General features: G+C 40.6%; 1 pseudogene; it reads left to right on the forward strand.

Annotated features, from left to right (window-relative positions):
* The first annotated feature begins 8,838 nt into the window (after positions 1-8,838).
* On the forward strand, positions 8,839-14,808 carry LOC129650916 (translin-like; annotated as a pseudogene).
* Positions 14,809-20,404: the final 5,596 nt, after the last annotated feature.

Below are 20,404 nucleotides of genomic sequence, written 5' to 3' on the forward strand. Positions count from 1 at the left end.
AGAGATCAGTGAGTTTTTGGAATAGCTTTCTTCTAAGACTTCTTCATAAGTTGTCCTTTGCAAACTGGGAATCAAAAACATTCCACAGTGAAATCCAGTCTCCAGCCCTTATTAGCTGAGTGAATTGATGGAGATCATAAAACTATTAATATTTCTGAGCCTTTGTTGTTTCCTCAGCTGCAAAATGAATATAATGTATCTTATTTCGTAGGTGGTCATTAGAATTAAATAAATAACAATTGAATGGAAATGGAAAAGGTGGGTGTTGAAATATAAACAAGTCAATATGCAGAGAAACAAATAACCACCACCAATATCATGGCAACTGGGGCTTCCCAGGTGGTACAGTGGTGAAGAAGCTGTCTGCTACTGTAGGAGACGCAAAAGGCTTGGATTCAGGTCTCTTGAATCCAAGAGGTCTTGGTGAGGAAGACCCCCTGGAGGAGGAAATGACAATAGATTCCAGGATTCTTGCTGGGAAAATCCCATGGACCGAGGAGCCTGGTGGGCTACAGTCCGTGGGGTCACAAAGAGTCGGACCCAACTGACAAGTGAGCGCATCCTAGCACATGGTGCAGTCTCATTATTGGTTGATGGGTTTGACATGTGGAGAGTTTGCCATATAGAACAGCTTCTTCTGCCTAATTTAATCAGCCCATTCACTGAAAACAAAGTTCAGTTGCTAAGTCATGTTCAACTCTTTTGACCCCATGGACATGTCAGCCTTCCCTGTCCTTCACTATCTCCCAGAGTTGACTCAAACTCGTGTCCATTGAGTCGGTGATGCCATCCAGCCATCTCATCCTCTGTCACTGCCTTTTCCTCCTGCTTTCAATCTTCCCCAGCATCAGGGTCTTTTCCAATGAATCAGTTCTTCGCATCAGGTGGCCAATCTATTGGAGCTTCAGCTTCAGCTTCAGTCCTTCCAGTGAATATTCAGGGTTGATTTCATTTTGGATTTCCTGGTTTGATCTCCTTGCAGTCCAAGGGACTCTCAAGAGTCTTCTCCAACACCATAGTTCAAAAGCATCAATTCTTTGTAAAGCACAAAGCAAAGGGAATATTTGATTATTCATTCATTTCATCTCAATTAGCATTAATTAGATTGTTCCCTTGCATTAGGCTCTGGGTTAAGTTCTGAAGATCCTCAGATGAGTAACGCATGGATGCCTTGAAGTTTCTTGAAGCCACATGATAGCTCTGGTGGGAATGAGGCTCTAGAGTGACCTTTTCAGTTTAAATTGGTTATCTCTGGTTCTGATAAATGGAAACCTGTCAAAGTTTAAAAGAGAATATATATTCTTTCAGTACACATTTGCTACTGTGATAAACATTACTTAGAAGTATGTAATTATTCTTTAAAAGAGTTTTGATTACTCATCAACTGAGTGCAGGTGAGTTGAAAGATTCAGGGAAAGTGAGGCAGGAAAAAAATGATGACAAAAAAGATCAATGAAGAGGCAGTCTGGTGCTGAGGACGGAACATGAACTTTGGACTCAGACAAACCTAGATTCAAATCCTGGCTTTGCCCTTTATGAAGGAAATGTCTTTGAGTAAGTTATTCTCCTTCCTAGAGATTTCCCACCCCCATCTGTTAAGCGGTGGCAATAGTACTTGATTTGTGAGATTATTATGACAATTAAATGAAACGTATCTGAAAGACATATGTACTTTATTTTAAGATGCATAGGCTATGATGGTCTGTGATATACAAAGATCATCACTATGTTATTAAACAGAATACTCCTGTTATCAGCTCACACCACCTCCATCTGTTGAACACCTCATCATCCTCATTTTTCTGGTTAACTAGGTCAAAAATGATCTCCTCTGTATCCACGCAGTGTCTATTTTCTTTCCCATGCCTTATGGGTTTTCTCGCCGGCTGTCTGAATTGTAGCCTTGAATCTGCTGGTTTCACTGTTTCAGCTGAATTGCAAGTTCCCAAGGGATGCTGCCCATGTCCGTCATCACCGTGCACAATGTCTGGCACAGGGTAGGTAGTTGATGAATGTGGGATGAATGGAGAACAATTTATAAAGGAGATCACAGCCACCAGGCAGGACTCCTCTCATATTCTGAGTTCCTCCCCTCTCTATTTACTCTCCCCACCCCCATACCACAAAGCCATTTGTGTCTTTTGTTTCATTGTGGACAAGGCTTTCCTCCTGCAGCTGACGCTAGTCCGTTTTCTTGTGCTCAAGATCACACTCATCCTTCTCAAGAACGGCACTCCTATCCGTTAATTTCCATTTTTTCCCTCCTCCTTCTCTCCTGTATTTTTAACTTCTTTATGCCCATTATAGTGAAAAGATCCTACTCTTGTGCGTGGAAGATGCTCAATAAATGTCTGCACAAGAAATGAAAACAAGGATTTAGTTTAAGGAAGGATTTGCGGAAGGATTCCCTTCCATTGTGTGTTCCTTTGGTGCAGTGATTTTCAAAATTCTCAGATGTAAAGTCCTTTGCTCAAATGTATTCTTACCTGAAGATTCTATTTGTAACATGTAAAAAACCCACTGTTTTAGTTGGGTGGAGTCAGGCAGAGAGAATGCAGGCCTGAAGCTTTGCCACCTCGCTCTCTGCCTTTCCCCACTTTGGTGATGGAGTTTTCATGCAGTGTATTTGGCATACAGTGGGCACATTAAAGGGGCTTCCCAGGTGGTGCTAGTGGTAAAGAACCCTCCTGCTCACCCTCCTGCTAATGCAGGAGATGTAAGAGACAGGGATTCAATCCCCGGGTCAGGAAGAGCCCCTAGAGAGGGGTATGGCAACTCACTCCAGCATTCTTGCCTGGAGAATCCCATGGACAGAGGAGCCTGGTGGGCCTGGTGGGCTACAGTCTTTGGGGTCGCAAAGAGTCAGACATGACTGAATCGACTTTGCACACACACAGAGGCACATTAAAAATGAGATTTACTTACAGAAATTATTAGCCACAACTTTTGAAGCTTACATCACTTGCATTTAGATAGCTTGATTATCATGGCTGTTTCTCATTTCTAAAACTTGTTTACAGTGTTGACATTTACTGCCATTAGTGGGTAGCTTTTCTATTCAGGTCAGCTTCAATAGGAGGAATATAACAATCAAACACAAAGTGGTGTCTGAACTCTCCTCTTACTTGAGAAGGGTTGGCAGGGCAACCGGACGGAGCTGTTCTTATCCAGTCTCAGAGTAAAGTAAAGAATGATAAATACATTGTCATACATGAGAAAGAAAGAGCCGCATCCATTAATCCTATGCCTTTGATGATGAAGGAACACAGAATGCTCTGTATATGTTGTTTCCTCAATCCTCAAAGATGTTTTATTAAGACACAAAGCCTCATCAAACCTGCTTTTCTTTGCTTCCCTGTTAAAGCGCCAGTGACTGTATAGGATGAATTTGGACGGTGTTATTTGCTGGTTGCTAGGTTTTTTTCCCTCCGGTTGCTCTCACTTATTCTCTCGCTTTTGCGCCTGCTGCATTTCCTTTGTTGGGATGCCTGATGAATATTTGTAATCCTTGTGTCAGATTTACATGAGCCTGGGTTACCTTTAGAGCATCACAGCCATAGAAGCCAACAGAAATTCATATGATTCATCACAGCCATCCAGAAAGCTAAGGAAACTTGCTTGTTGGACACTTGAGTGGCTGTCCCCTGCTCACCCCCACTGATGGTGGGTTAGCTACTGTGAACCAAAAGAGATGATTTACTTAAAGTAAAACAAACCCCTTCCAATGCCCACAGTTTATTCCAAAATTTACCAGTTTTATCCAGCCTCCAGCCTCACCCTTCACACCTCCCTGCCTCCAAGGGAAACCCTGTTACTCCTGCTGTAGAAGGGAAGAAAAACAGACAAGAATGATCGCTTGAAACGTCCACCCATCTCAAGTCCAGATTTGTTCTGATCTTCTTTTACCTTTATTTTTTCGACTTCTTTTCAGAAGAGAAAGGTTCTTACTTCATTATCTTGATTCTATCTCTTCCTGCTACCTTGCGTTCATCTATCAGTTTGGAGAAGGCAATGGCACCCCACTCCAGTACTCTTGCCTGGAAAATCCCATGGATGGAGGAGCCTGGTGGGCTGCAGTCCATGGGGTTGCTAAGAGTCGGACTTGACTGAGTGACTTCACTTTCACTTTTCACTTTCATTCATTGGAGAAGGAAATGGCAACCCACTCCAGTGTTCTTGCCTGGAGAATCCCAGGGATGGGGGAGCCTGGGTGGGCTGCCATCTATGGGGTCGCATAGAGTTGGACACGACTGAAGCGACTTAGCAGCAGCAGCAGCATCTATCAGTTATTCTTTTTGACACTTCAGTTTGCAATCTCTTCTCTGGCTTGATCTCTTTCTCTATCAAACCCTAAACTGAAAATGTGTGTGTGTGTGTGTGTGTGCTGGCTTTACCATCTCAAAACACTAGAAAATTGCTTCCTTTAATGCCAGACTTCTCCAGAGAAATATCTCCTTATATTGACACCGTTGTCCCAGTCGCTAATCCCCTAGATGCGGCTTCTAACCCCACTGTTATGCACAAGCTTTCCCTACTAATGAAGGTCACTGGTTGCCTGTTTATTGTCATGTCTGTTCTTTCCTTCTTAGCCTTAAAGTTATACAATCTCTATAGTATTTGGCTCTTTTAACCACTCTTCTTTCTTTCTTTTTTTTTAAAAATTAATTTTAATTGGCCATTAGTTGATTTACAATGTTATGTCAGTTTTTGCTGTACAGAAAAATGACTCAGTTATACATGTACGTATATCTACTCTTTAGATTCTTTTCTCACATAGGTCATTACAGAGCATTGAGTAGAGTTCCCTGTGCTGTACAGTAGGTCCTTATTAGTTATTTTATGTATAGTAATTTGTATATGTCATTCCCAGTCTCTCAATTTATCATTTCTCCCACTTTTCCCCCATGGGCTTCCCAGGTGGCACTAGAGAATCCACTTGCCAATGCAGGAGACACAAGAGACATAGATTCTATCCTGGACTGGGGTATTTCCTGGAGAAGGGCATGGTAACCCACTCCAGTATTCTCATCTGGAGAATCCCATGGACAGAGGAGCCCAGTGGGCTACAGTCCATAGGGTCAGAAAGAGTCAAACACCACTAAGCGACTTAGTACACACCACCTTTCCCTCATACGTTTGTTTCCTTTGTCTTCTTTATCTTTCTATAAACAATTTCTCCTCTAAATACTTATAGCTACATTGATCAGGGGCCTGCAAGGGGCTTACCCTCTTACAGTAGGTAACTAATCAAGTAGGGTAACTAATGATGGTTAATGTGAGACTGTTTACAAAGGTGTGAGCAGGGTTAAAAGAATAACAATAAAGGGTGCTGACATTCCCGGGACTACCGCATCCTTAAACCATTACTGGAGTGGAAAAGTAGGAAGTCAAGAGATACCTGGAGTAACAGGCAAATTCGGCTTTGGGGTACAAAATGAAGCAGGGCAAAGGCTAAGAGAGTTTTGCCAAGAGAACCCACAGGTCATAGCAAACACCCTCTTCCAACAACACAAGAAAAGACTCTATACATGGACATCACTAGATGGTCAATACCAAAATCAGATTGATTATATTCTTTGTAGCCAAAGTTGGAGAAGCTCTATACAGTCAGCAAAAAACACTGGGAGCTGACTGTGGCTCAGATCATGAACTCCTTATTGCCAAATTCAAAATTAAATTGAGGAGAGTAGAGAAAACCACCAGACTATTCAGGTATGACCTAAATTAAATCCCTTACAATTATACAGTGGAAGTGACAAATAGATTCAAGGGATTAGATATGGTAGACAGAGTGCCTGATGAACTATGGACAGAGGTTTGTGATATTGTACAAAAGGCAGTCATCAAGACCATCCCCAAGGGAAAAAAATGCAAAAAGGAAAAATGGTTGCCTGAGGACGCCTTACAAATAGCTGAGAAAAGAAGAGAAGCAAAAGGCTAAGGAGAAAAGGAAAGATATACCCATTTGAATGCAGAGTTCCAAAGAATAGCAAGGAGAGATAAGAAAGCCTTCCTCAGTGATCAATGCAAAGAAATAGAGGAAAAAATAGAATGAGAAAGACTAGAGATCTCTTCAAGAAAATTAGAGATACCAAGGGAACATTTCATGCAAAGATGTGCACAATATAGGATAGAAATGGTATGTCCCTACCAGAAGCAGAGATATTAAGAAGAGGTGGCAAGAATACACAGAAGAACTATACAAGAAAGATCTTCATGACCCAGATAACCACAATGGTATGATCACTCACCTAGAGCCAGACATCCTGGAATGTGAAGTCAAGTGGGACTTAGGAAGCATCACTACGAACAAAGCTAGTAGAGGGGATGGAATTCAGCTGAGCTATTTCAAATCCTATAAGATGATACTGTGAAAGGGCTGCACTCAATATGCCAGCAAATTTGGAAGACTCAGCAGTGGCCACCGGACTGGAAAAAGTCAGTTTTCATTCTAATCCCAAAGAAAGGCAATGCAAAAGAGTGTTTAAACTACCGCACAATTGCACTCATCTCACATGCTAGCAAAGTAATGCTCAAAATTCTCCAAGCCAGGCTTCAATGGTATATGAACCGAGAACTTCCAGATGTCCAAACTGGATTTAATAAAGGCAGAGGAACCAGAGATCAAATTACCAACATCTGCTGGATCATTGAAAAAACAAGAAAATTCCAGAAAAACATCTATTTCTGCTTTATTGACTATGCCAAAGCCTTTGACTGTGTGGATCACAACAAACTGTGGAAAATTCTTAAAGAGATGGGAATACCAGACCACCTGACCGTCCTCATTAGAAATCTGTATGCAGGTCCAGAAACAACAGTTGCAACTGGACATGGAACAACAGACTGGTTCCAGATCGGGAAAAGAGTATGTCAGTGCTGCATATTGTCACCTTGCTTATTTAACTTCTATGCAGAGTACATCATGAGAAATGCCAGGCTGGATGAAGCACAAGCTGAAATCAAGATTGCCAGGAGAAATATCAATAACCTCAGAAACACAGATGACACCACCCTTATGGCAGAAAGTGAAGAAGAACTAAAGAGTTTCTTGATGAAAGTGGAAGAGGAGAGTGAAAAAGTTGGCTTAAAACTCAACATTCAGAACACTAAGATCATGACATCCAGTCCAATCACTTCATGGCAAATAGGTGGCAAAACAATGGAAACAGTGACAGACTTTATTTTTTGGGCTCCAAAGTCACTGCAGATGATGACTGCAGCTGTGAAATTAAAAGACACTTGCTCCTTGGAAGGAAAGCTATGATTAGCCTACACAGCATATGAAAAGGCAGAGACATTACTTTGCCAACAAAGGTCCATCTAGTCAAAGCTATGGTTTTTCCAGTAGTCATGTGTGGATGTGAGATTTGGACTATAAAGAAACCTGAGTGCTGAAGAACTGATGCTTTTGAACTGTGGTGTTGGAGAAGACTCTTGAGAGTCCCTTGGAGTGCAAAGAGATCCAATCAGTCCATCTTAAAGGAAATCAGTCCTGAATATTCATTGGAAGGATTGATGCAGAAACTGAAACTCCAATACTTTGGCCACCTGATGCGAAGAACTGACTCACTGGAAAAGACCCTGATGCTGGGAAAGATTGAAGGCGGGAGGAGAAGGGGCTGACAAAGGATGAGATGTTTGGATGGCATCAGTGACTCAATGGACATGAGTTTGAGTAGGCTCCGGGAGTTCGTGATGGACAGGGAAGCCTGGCGTGGTGATGTCCATGTGGTCACAAAGGTCTGGACACATTGAGTGACTGAACTGAACTGCCACACCCAGGCCTGTAGGGGCCACAGGGAACTGTCTTTGAAGTTGAGTAGTTGACAGGAGTCATGTTCTGTTGGAGTTCCTTTGGCAAAGGAACATGGCTAACCTTGGCTCCCTGGGAGGGAAAGATCCGGGAGAGTATATAGTCTGCTCCCATCATCTGCTATCTGTGGTCATGGCCAGACTCAGCTGGAAGCTAGAGGGGTGGCGTGGGTTTGATGCAGTCCCTAAAGACCAGCTTTCTCAGGGCACAGAACACATCAGAGAAACAGGGTAACTGACGTGACACATTCAGCAGTGGAAACATGAATGCATATTTACAAAATAAGTGCAGAATATATAGAATAACAACACAACACCCACCTCTATACCCTTTCTCTTACCCTCAGAGTGAAGGCTGGCTTCAGGTATTTGCTTACCCGGATGTCCTCTTTCACGTCACCACTGGCCCCTGAGAATTTCTTAATTGTCTGCTAGCTCAGTGATATATATTATTTATATTTTGCCCAGCATTCTTTGCTCTTTTCAGTAGAAGAGTTCCTCAGTGCGTCTCGTCTGAGAATCTGCTAGATACGGAAGCTCCTTGTTCCTTTTCAGACTGTTTTTATCCTTGGCTTCTTACTGTGGCAGGGTGGAATTTTCACCTGGCTGCTTATTGCACTTTTTATTCTCACAGGTAGAAGAAGTCAACTTTGGTTTTTGGTAAGACAGAGTAAGAGACAGAGATTTTCGTAAATGTGTAACATATCAAAATTACACTTATGATTTGTTAATTCTCAATGTGAGCAGAAGAACCATTACTTTGTCCTCAGACCTCTTCACTCTCCTGAGCTTCCTTCTGTGCTTTCACTCACCTAAGGGGCAGTGTTATGTAATTAGAATGCTCCAAACTAAACTCTTCTCTCCATCCAATTCTGCTTCTTGTCCTGTCTTTTCTTCTTTGTGTAGGGATTGCACTGTCCAGTCATTAAACTAGACACCTGTGTTAGTAATGGGACTCTTTTTACATGTACTGGTTATTTCCTGGAGCTTCTGAAGAGTAAATTGCCATTTTTAAGATGCAGCATGGCGTGTTTCTTCTTTTCTGCCAGGCTGGTTGTGGGCACATTGACGGTAGAGGCTGTTGGGTTTCTCAGAAGTCAAGTTAGACCTTATGGACTTAAAGGTCCTCCCATCTTTCTTTAAATTGTTTTAATTTTGCTTCCCACTCAGTACTGGCACAGCTAATTTATTTGGTCTGTAGTCAGTTTCCTAGCATGTACAGAGGAATGCGGTTATCTAAGAGAGAATCTGGGTATGTGTATTCACAGTAATATTACGACACTGTGTTCATTTCGTTGTCATGCCTTTTCTGTGAACTCTGTATAAGTCACCTCCCATTCTCTTCCAGCCTTGTTTACCCCAGTGATGGTGTCTCACACTGTGAAATGAACCATGCTTCACCTGTGTAGCCTTATTTTGTCTATTTGCATTAATTGATTTTCCTGATATTTAAACATCTTAGTTTTCCTTTATTTTCTTGTATCCCTCACCCTCATCTCACATCCAGTTCGAAATCAGTTCTTGTCAATTCTTTCCCCTAAATATGCCTCAGATTATATCTCCTTTTCACTTCTGCCCCAACTCCCTTACATAGGCTCTCATGATTTTCTACAACAGACTCCCAGTGATGCATGCTGCATCTACAGTAATCATTTCAGCCTGTGAATCAGACCACAGTGGAGGTCTGTGTGAGAACGTGGGCTAGACCTATAAGTGGGGTAGATGGTGTCTCCTCCTCCCGCAACTGCCATCTAATGTTGGCATCTGTACTCTTGGAGAGAGTTACTAGGAACATCTCAATCTACCCAAGTGATCTCCACGTCCATTGGGATTCTTGGGTTACCTTGTAGTTTTCATGGGCCTGTGCATACATGGCCTAGTATTGGAGGACCTCGTTGCTGTTTAGTTGCTAAGTTGTATCTGACTCTTTTGGGACCTCATGGACTTTTGCCTGCCAGGCTCCTCTGTCCATGGGGTTTTGCAGGCAAGAATACTAGAGTGGGTTGCCATTTCCTTCTCCAGGGGAATCTTCCTGACCGAGGGATCAGACCCACGTCTCCTGCATTGGCAAGTGGATTCTTTAGCACTGAGCCACCAGGGAAGCCAGGTCCTTATTACTCCTCAAATCTTTACTGTGGCATTGAGTTGCAGTTTTAACCAATCCGATTATTGCTGTATTTCTGTAAGAGCCAATACACAGAGGAATGAGTCCTGAGGAGGAACATTCCTTCTCCTTTATGCAGAGACATCTCCCTTTATGCCAGACATTTTTCTCTCCTCCACTACAGAGTCAGAGTCATATTTAGATTTATTAATACTGATCTATTTCACTTCAAAGCCAGTAAACCTGTGTTGTCTTTACTTCTGTTTTTTTTTTTTTTTTTTCACAAAGGTAGAGCAAATTGGGGGCTTCCCAGGTAGCACAGTTGTAAAGAATCTGCCTGCCAGTGCAGGAGATGCAGGAGACACAAGTTCAATCCCTGAGTCGGGAAGATCCCCTGGAGTAAGAAATGGCTACCCACTCCAGTATCCTTGCCTTGGAAATCCCATGGACAGAGGAGTTCAGCGGGCTACAGACCATGGGGTCACAGAGAGTCGGACACGACTCAGCACCAGCACCAGCACCACCAGAGAGAATCGAAGGGTAAGTCCTGGAAAGCTTGAAGAGTACCCCTTCCCTTAGCCAGCCTTGAGCCGAACTACTCCCACTCTTGAATCCAGAAGCTGAGGATTGTTTTTTCAAACCCAGTAAACGTGGGAGTCATTTCTTTTCTTGTTATTCCAAATCTCCTTCAAATTTTCCTTCTCAGAACTGCTTCATTGTCTCATATTTCTAACCCAGTTTCATCCTCAAACCAAAGGCTTCCTGTCAGCATACTCTAACTTCTCTCTTTCTCAAACAACTCTGAGCTCATTGAGACTTATTTCACCCCCAGAACAACTCCAGGTGGTAGGCAGAAGACAGGATGGCAGTATTAGCTTTGTGTAAGAAGACAGCGAAAAGGAAAGCACTGAATGCCTGTGTACCCAAGGTTAAAGAGACGTCTAAGTGAATTTTGACTAAGAGGGAGTGGAAAAGCTGTCCATACAATTAAACCATTTTTCAATTAAAAATAAAAAGCAGCAGCAGTCTCCAAATCAAGTGAATAGAAAACAAATTTAAATGCCATGATTATGTTCTTCTAAAACAACCAAGCAAATCTGTGAATTTAGGTAAACACGCAAAGGTCTCCTAATGCCTTTGTTAGTCTTCTGTGCTTTAAGCCATTTGTTTTCCCTTTGTAAACCCAAATTGTCAATCTGATCATGTCTTAAAAACATCAGATATACTTTAAGTGAAAAAAAAAAAAAGCTCACAAAAATTTTACTTTCGAATTCCAAGCCAGGGTGAAATTTAATTGCAGTTATAAACCCTCTGAGCAAGGGTTTATCTGGAATTGCCAACATAACCCCAAGTTCAGCAATGCAAATGACACTGCTATAATAAAAGAAATAAAAAAGCTTTCAATATGTTGTCTAAGAACTTGAGCACATTGAAAGTGATTTATAAGCAGGCAGACTAAACATTTAAATGCCTTTCCTAGCAATGGTATATTTTCCAATACAGCAAGCACTCTCATATATGATTCTGTATTCCAAGACAGTGCTGCTTCTGACAATATAAGTCCTTTCTGATAGGGTAACATTTCCAATCCAAGATTAAAATCTTGGAAACTTGTCAACAGAAAAGGATGATAATATGAGTGAAACTGCAGCTATCAAAGAAAAATGCCTCGCAAGTAATTTCTGTAATGGTCAACTTCTAGTAATTTTCCCTTCCCCTTTTACTCTTAAGTAAAGGGGTTGGCCTGAAGGTCATTTTAATATTTTGGATAAGTACAGTTACAAACCAGAAATTCATGAACACAGGAAAAAGTGAGTCATTTAATACCATAAAAATCAACTTTTTACATTGCCTTTCTTATTTCCATTTCTAATGCAGACCATAGGGAATATTTTTCTTCTGATGAATAGGGGTTTAAGCAATGAGTTGACAATAAACCCTTGAACTTCATGAGGCACTAAAAATTAAAGGATCAGAGAGTCTTACGTTTTCTTTAGTATATTTCCATAATTTTTTTCTGTTACTTTATTTAATCTTTCACTACTCCAGAGACTAGAACTGAGTGACCTACTAGGTCTTTTCCATTTTTTTCATATAATTCTCTTTTTCTGTTTAGGATGTGGGTGATCTCTTTAATATCTGGTGTGCCCTTGGCTATACCCAGGTAAATTGGGGTGATTCTCAGTTTTACTAGCTACACAGGATGGAGTATTATGGGCCAAAGAGTATGTCTGAAAAAGTTCAAAACATTTATACACTTTTATTACTGTGATATTTCCAAATTATTTTATTCCCATCACACACTATGGTAGCTAAAGTGAATTTCAAAGTCTAATTTCTTATTTTTCCTTTGGTTGGATATATCTTGCCTCTATAATATTCTTTTTTTCCCTGAATACTCAGCATTTTCCTTATCATGGTTCTGAGTATTTCAAGTCACAAATACACACATACACAGACATTCTGTTTCTTCCTCAAAACTTATGGTTTCATTTATTTGATGATAAATCAAGTATAATTCAACACTAAATTATTAACTATGTACTAGTCTCTGTCCTTCGGGCCCTGTGCTGTCCCTGGGGGATGCACTACCAAAGTAGATGTACACTTGTTTCAGGTAGCTCAAGGTCTGATAAAGGAGCTGGATGTATTTGTTAGTCATCAGGTTTCAGGGTAATGGTCCTAGGGGAGGGATAAACAGACAGGCTCATAAAGGACCAACGTACCCAGTGTCAGGGGTCAGGGAAGTCTCCCTACAGCAGCGCTTTTCAAAGTGTGTCCTTGAATTATAGCATCATATCACCTGAGAACCTGTCAGAAAGAAACTCTGAGGCTCCATCCCACGCGTACTAAATAAAAAACTCTAGGGAGGGTCTTTTGTCTGTTTTGCAATAAGCCCTCTGGATGGTTCTGATACATGCTCAGGTTTAATAACCACTGCTTCTGGGTCAGTAACAACTTTGTAAGGAAAAGATGCTTTCTTTACTATCAGGCTTATTTACATAATTGATACCTCTTGATAAGTCATCTAAGATCTCCTATTCTTTTCTTTGTCTTTAAACTATACTGAAAAAGTGCAACAGCTTCCATTTTAAACAACTGTTATTTACATATACTTTCCCTGTCCACACACATTTAAATGGTTTAAAGGTAGAAGACAAATAATTAATTACATTAGAGTTACACAATGCAAAACATCATTAACAACAACAACCTGATTCTTTTGAAAACAAAATAGGCCCAATAGTCCAAATTAATCAAATGAGTCTTCCTAGAAATCTAGTTTGGTTTGTGAATGTGAGAATATTTGTGTCCTAGTACTCAATATTTTGAAGCACCATTCTGTTTCTTAGAGATGATGAAGCAGCCGAGAGTCCATTCTTATCCCTATGCAACAAGAGTAGAATTCATATCTTCTTGCCCCACACCCTCTTCTCCATGGGAGTGAAGGCAAATGGAAGAAATGAAATAAACTAGGCAAGAGCTGAACTAAATTGAGTGGTGCTTTAATTATATGCCTTTCTTCTGAGTTGCTTTGGTCGTGTCCCACTTTTTAAATTATAGTTTTACATTATAAGTAAAATGATTTGCTGTTGTTCAGTTGCTAAGTCGGGTCCAACTCTTTGCGACCCCATGGACTGCAGCTCGCCAGGCTTCCCTGTCCTTCTCTATGTTCCAAAGTGTGCTCAAACTCGTGTCCATTGAGTCAATGATGCCGTCCATCTAACTCAAGTAAATGGAGGGTCGCAAGAGTCGGACACAACTTAGCAACTGAACAACAACAACAGTTTGAAAACTAAATGGGCATCTTAAAAAACAAAACTCAAAAGTTGTCCATGGGCAGCGGCGGTGGCGGCGGGGCGTTGCGACTGACGGCGCGGGTTGTCTCTGGAGCGCACTCTGCCGGCCACCCTTGCAGCCCTGGCAGACAGTTGTGAGGCTGGCAGCAAGTCCGTGAGTGAGATCTTAGTGGGCTGCAGGGCTTTTTAGCTGCAGGACATCCGAGAGGAAATCCGAAAAGTTGTACAGAGTCTAGAACAAACAGCTCGAGAGATTTTAACTCTACTGCAAGGGGTCCATCAGGGTGCTGGGTTTCAGGACATTCCTGAGGCATTTGAAAGCTCGAGAACATTTTGGTACAGTAAAAACACATCTAACGTCTTTGAGGAGAAGGCAATGACAACCCACTCCAGTACTCTTGCCTGGAAGATCCCAGGGACGGCGGAGCCTGGTGGGCTGCCGTCTATGGGGTCGCACAGAGTCGGACACGACTGAAGCGACTTAGCAGCAGCAGCAGCAGCAACGTCTTTGAAGACCAAGTTTCCGGCGGAACAGTATTACAGGTTTCACGAGCACTGAAGGTTTGTGCTGCAGTGCCTGGTCTTCTTGGCAGCATTTGTTGTGTACTTGGAGACCGAAACCACAGTGAACCGAGAAGCAGTTACCGAGATCCTTGGCACTGAGCCTGATCAGGAGAAGGGATTTCACTTGGATGTGGATGATTATCTCTCGGGGGTTCTCATTCTCGCTAGTGAACTGTTGAGGTTGTCCATCAACAGAGTGACCGCCGGAGACTACTCCCGGCCCCTGCACATCTCCACCTTCATCAAACGAGCTGGATTCCGGCTTCTGCCTCCTCAACCTCAAAAATGATTCCCTGAGGAAGCGCTACGAGGGCCTGAAGTACGATGTGAAGAAAGTGAAGGAGGTGGTCTATGATCTCTCCATCCAGGGCTGCAACAGGGAGCCGGCAGCTGCCTGCGTGAAGCAGGGGGCTGCCCGCCGGCCCTGCTGACTCCAGCGGTGCCCACCAGGCCCAGCCCAGCGCCTCCCATGGTAGTTAGGATACCCCGTCATTTTTTAACTGGTTGTGTGGTATTTCAGAGTTGAAACACTTTTTAAGGGGTGACAGAATAGCCTTTACAAGAACAGGTTTTTCTTTGTTGTTTTCAGTGAATTTGCTCTGTAACTCACTATATACTTCAGTTTTGTCAGCAAACCTATGTGTCGATCTCTTGCTAAAGTTCTTTTCTTGCTTACCGCACCCCCCACCCCCCAAAAAGAAATTGTCCATTGTACAATGCTAATACAAGAGTTTTCATAACTTTGTAAACATTATGCTATGTATTTTATTTAATAATGTTATTAATAATCCAATATACTATTACAATGATTCAGATATGTCATGTCATGAATTGTTCCCTGAAATATAATTACAAATCTAATGGGTCACTAAGTTCTTTAAATATCTCTCATCATTCTTAAAAATATATCTTTGCACATACAGCAGTATAAAAGATATTCGTACTCTGTTCACTTCATTCTGATTTAAGTTCCATCATCTTTTCTAAAAATTTTTTGTTGAAATAGCATTGATTTACAATGTTGTGATAGTTTCAGATGTACAGAAAGTGTTTCAATTATAGATACATATATATATGTTCTTCTTAATATTACTTTCCATTATAGGTTATTATAAACTATCAAGTATAGTTCCCTATGTTATATAGTAGGTCCTTGTTGGTTACCTTAACAATAACCTTGTTGGTTATTTATATATGGTAGTGTGTGTGTTTTAATTCCAAACACCTAATTTATGCCTCCCCTCCCTTCTCCTTGGTAATCAGTTTGTTCTCTGTGTCTATAAGTCTATTTCTGTTTTGTAAATAAGTTCATTTGTATCATGTTTTTAAATTCCACATATATGTGATATCATATGATATTTGTCTTTCTCTATTAATATAATATCATATTATATATTAACTGTCTATTAATATGATATCATATTATATCATCAGATCAGATCAGATCAGTCACTCAGTCGTGTCCGACTCTTTGCGACCCCATGAATTGCAGCACGCCAGGCCTCCCTGTCCATCACCAACTCCCAGAGTTCACTCACGTCCATCGAGTCAGTGATGCCATCCAGCCATCTCATCCTCTGTCGTCCCCTTCTCCTCCTGCCCCCAATCCCTCCCAGCATCAGAGTCTTTTCCAATGAGTCAACTCTTCGCATGAGGTGGCCAAAGTACTGGAGTTTCAGCTTTAGCATCATTCCTTCCAAAGAAATCCCAGGGCTGATCTCCTTCAGAATGGACTGGTTGGATCTTCTTGCAGTCCAAGGGACTCTCAAGAGTCTTCTCCAACTTAACTGATATCAGTTAATATGATAATCTCTAGGTCCATCCATGGTACTACAAATGGCCGTATTTCATTCACTTTTATAGCTGAGTAATATTCCATTGCATGTGTATGTGTATATATATATATATATACATATATATATCACATATATATATATATATATATCACATCTTCTTTATCCAGTCATCTATTGATGGACACTAAAGTTGCATCCATGTCTTGGCCATTGTAAATAGTGCTGCTATGAACACTGGGGTGCGTGTATCTTTGTGAAGTATGGTTTTCTCTGGATACATACCCAGGAGTGGGATTGAAGAATAATATGGTAGCTCTATTTTTAGTTTTTTAGGGAGCTTCCATAGTGTTTTCCATAGTGATTGTAGTATCTGACACTCCCACCAACAGAGTAGAAGGGTTCCTTTTTCTATACACCCCCTCCAGAATTTATTAATATTATTTGTAGGCTTTTTGATGTCAGCCATTCTGACTGGTATGAGGTACTTTTGATTTGCATTTCTTTAATAATGATGTTTGGCATATTTTCTTGTGCCTTTTGAATGTCTGAATGCTTCTTTGGAGAAATGTCTATTTAGATCTTCAGCCTATTTTGATTGGGTTGTTTGTTTTTTTGATATTGAGTTGTATGAGCTGTTTGTATATTTTGGAGATTAATCATTGTCAGTTACATCATTTGCAAATATTTTCTCTCATTCTGTAAGATTTTTTTTGTTTTATTCATGGTTTTCTTTGATATGCATTTCTATACACTACTGATGAAATATCTAAAAGAGAAATTAAGGAAACAATCCCATTTACTATTGCATTAAAAAGAATAAAATACCTAGGAATAAACCTACCTAAGGAGAGAAAAGACCTGTACACCACAAACTATAATACATTGATGAAAGAAATCAAAGATGACACAAACAAATGGAGAGATACACTGTGTTCTTGGATTAGAAGAATTAATATTGTCAACATGACTACCCAAGGCATCTACAGATTCAATGCAATTCCTATCAAATTGTCAATGGCATTTTCTACAGAATTAGAACAAAAACTTTTAAATTTTACGAAAACACAAAAGACCCCAAATAGCCAAAGCAATTTTGAGAAAGAAAAACAAGCTGGAGGAATCAGGCTTCCTGACTTCAGTGAAAAGTGAAAATGAAAGTATCTGACTCTTTGCAACTGCATGGACTGTAGCCCACCAGGCTTCTCTGTCCATGGAATTCTCCAGGCAAGAATACTGGAGTGGGGAGCCATTCCCTTCTCCAGGGGATCTTCCCGACCCAGGTACTGAACCTGGATCTCCTGCATTGCCAGCAGAATCTTTACTGTCTGAGCCACCAGGGAAGCCTATACTGCAAAGCTACAGTTATCAAAACTATATGGTACTGGCACAAAAACAGACATATAGATAAACAGAAGAGGATAGAAAGTTCAAAAATAAAGCCATGTACCTATGGTCAGTTAGTTTATGACAAAGGAGTCAAGAATATAGGAGGGGTAAAAGAATCTCTGCAATAAGTGATGCTTGGAAAACTGGACAGCTACATGTAAAAGAATGAAATTAGAACATTCTCTAATCCTATACATCATCTCTTTATTGGACTTTTTTCAGTATTTGCCAACCTGGCTCCCAGACCACTGTACTTACCCTCCACTCCATTCTAAGCACATCAGACAAGATTTATCTAAAATACATATATTATTCCCCTTATGAATATGCTTAACTGTCCTCTGCCATAAAGGCTTTTGTAATCAGGTCCTTGTTGATTTCTCAATTTTCACATTTTCACACTTCCAACTTACCACTTATTTAAAGCAATATATAAACTTATTTGCAGTTTTTTAAAATTTCAAACTCTTTTCTTGTTTCTGTGAGAGCAAGACTGCTGTTTCCTCTATCTGGAACACCCTCCTCTTCCTGGAAAGCCTGGATAATTCATACCCTTCATTCAACACTGAGCATTATGTCTTTTGTGAAAGTTTCCCACCTCCTCTGCTAAACTGGATTCCTTCATATTGTTTCCTTACAACAAGACAAAATTATTTATTTATTATTATTATTATATGTACACATGGCATGTAAATAAAACATGTAGTAGCTATGGTATACATAGTGCAAACTATCTTTAAGATGATGCTTTCTCTGGGTGGGGAAGAAGAAAGCACAACTATATGTATAATAATTTATTTCTTAAAAATGAAGCAAATGACAAAATATTCAAGTTAGATAAACTTAGGTAGTAGGTATAAGGATGTTGGTTCAGTTGTCTCTGTACTTTAGAATAGTTTTAATGTTTTCTTGATTTAAAATAAGTTGAAAAAATATGGTAGCTTATAGTTTAATCATGGGATAAATAACCAAGCAGATTGTAGAATCTTTGCTTTGGGAGATTACAAAATCTTTGTGTGTGTGGGTGTGTGTGTGTTTTGAAAACCAAAACTCTAAGATTGCAAGTTATGGGTTCCAACCACTCGATACTTGTGTTCCAGTTCACACTTAAACAGCTCCATTTATAGAAAACTCAACATCTTTTCGGGTAGCCCATCGAGAATGCCTGTTCTGTCCTGCTTCTACTTCTTGGAATGCATTGAGGTAGTTGTGAGTTTTCTCTTTTTAATGTTGCATTCTTTCTCAATATGATTTTATTGATGTCTTTTCATCATCCTGATCATCCTTTTTAGGATACAACCCAGAGTTTTTCTTAGTGTATGAAGGAATACAGTCTACATAGACAAGAGCAGAGGTATTCATTGCCTCACTCATTGTAGACACTTTATTTGTCTGACATAATCTCAGGTTTATATGGTACTTTTGAAAGTCAAATCACACAAATGGAGCATTTGAAGGTTGCTGCTGGAGAAGGCAATGGCACCCCACTCCAGTACTCTTGCCTGGAAAATCCCATGGATGGAGGAGCCTGGTGGGCTGCAGTCCATGGGGTCGCTAGGAGTCGGACACAACTGAGCGACTTCACTTTGACTTTTCACTTTCATGCATTGGAGAAGGAAATGGCAACCCACTCCAGTGTTCTTGCCTGGAGAATCCCAGGGATGGGGGAGCCTGGTCGGCTGCCGTCTCTGGGGTCGCACAGAGTCGGACACGACTGCAGTGACTTAGCAGCAGCAGAAGCAGCAGCTGCCAAGTCTGATTTCCTCTGCTCTCTGTCTGTACACTTGAATCACTAGCCCTTGACATGGGTCAGGAAAACATTGTTAATTGCATTAAAACATTTTGTTGAACTTATGACGAATCACTATTTCCTTTTGGATACTAACGTTGGATACATCGGTACAACTGTAATATCATTGAGGCTTCTTTTCCTGCATCTTGCCCTTAAGGGTATCAGGAGAGAACTTGTCAAAAGGGTCTCTGAAATCCAGCTACACTATTTCTACTCTATTTCTCTGATCTCCCAGTGTAGTAACTCTGTCACTAGAAAATGAGGTTACTGTGACAGGATATTCTTAGTGAGCTCATGTTGAGTTTACCACTTCTTTTTCTAAGTGCTCAGAAGCCATTGTTTAGAAAAAAAAAATGTTCTAGAATCTTGCCCTGAATAGACGTCAAGCTCAGTGCTCTCTAGTTCATGAATACGCATTCTTCCTCTTTTTATAAATCCAAATGACACTTGCCTGTATCCAATTTCCCAGGAGCTCTTTTCCTCTGTGGGGTTTCTCAGGTGCATTGACAATGGTTCAGCCATTTCTACAAGTTCTCTGAGGATGTTGAAACATACTCCTGGGCCAAGAGACTAGGATTCATTTGCCATAGCACCTTTTCATCTCCTTATTTATTTAAGAATACATCTATCACCTGTTTGAGAAAGGAATAGGAAATCGATTAACCCAAACTGTAGTTAAGGTCATGTTTGGTTTGATGGTCAATGTGAAAGTGAATCAAGTTAAGAGGAAAAACTGTTATTAAAGGTCTTGAAGCACATGCAGCAGTATGCTAGGTGCTAAGAGATGAGAATAAGATAAAGCCAAAGCCCTGGTCTTAAAAATCTGATAGTCAAGTTGGGGGAAATAAAACTTGTAATACCATAACCCATATAGTTTAATTTGGGAACAAAGCAGGACTTCAAAGAACACAATCCTTGCCATCAAAAGGATTTTAAAAATAGCTCAAATTGTTTCCTTATATTCCTTAATACTATCAAAAAGGTATATTAAAAATATTTTAAATGTTCCAATATAACTACGGTGTCTACTGACCGCTTCAGTGGCCAGAGGTTGTTAGTAAATTCTAAACCTAGGTGTGTGCTAAAATGAACCTTCATTTGTGGAGAAATCTGTTTCTGAGTTGAAATGTTGATACATTAATAGGAG

Source organism: Bubalus kerabau, chromosome 4, assembly GCF_029407905.1.
Source record: "Bubalus kerabau isolate K-KA32 ecotype Philippines breed swamp buffalo chromosome 4, PCC_UOA_SB_1v2, whole genome shotgun sequence".
Lineage (NCBI taxonomy): Eukaryota > Metazoa > Chordata > Mammalia > Artiodactyla > Bovidae > Bubalus > Bubalus kerabau.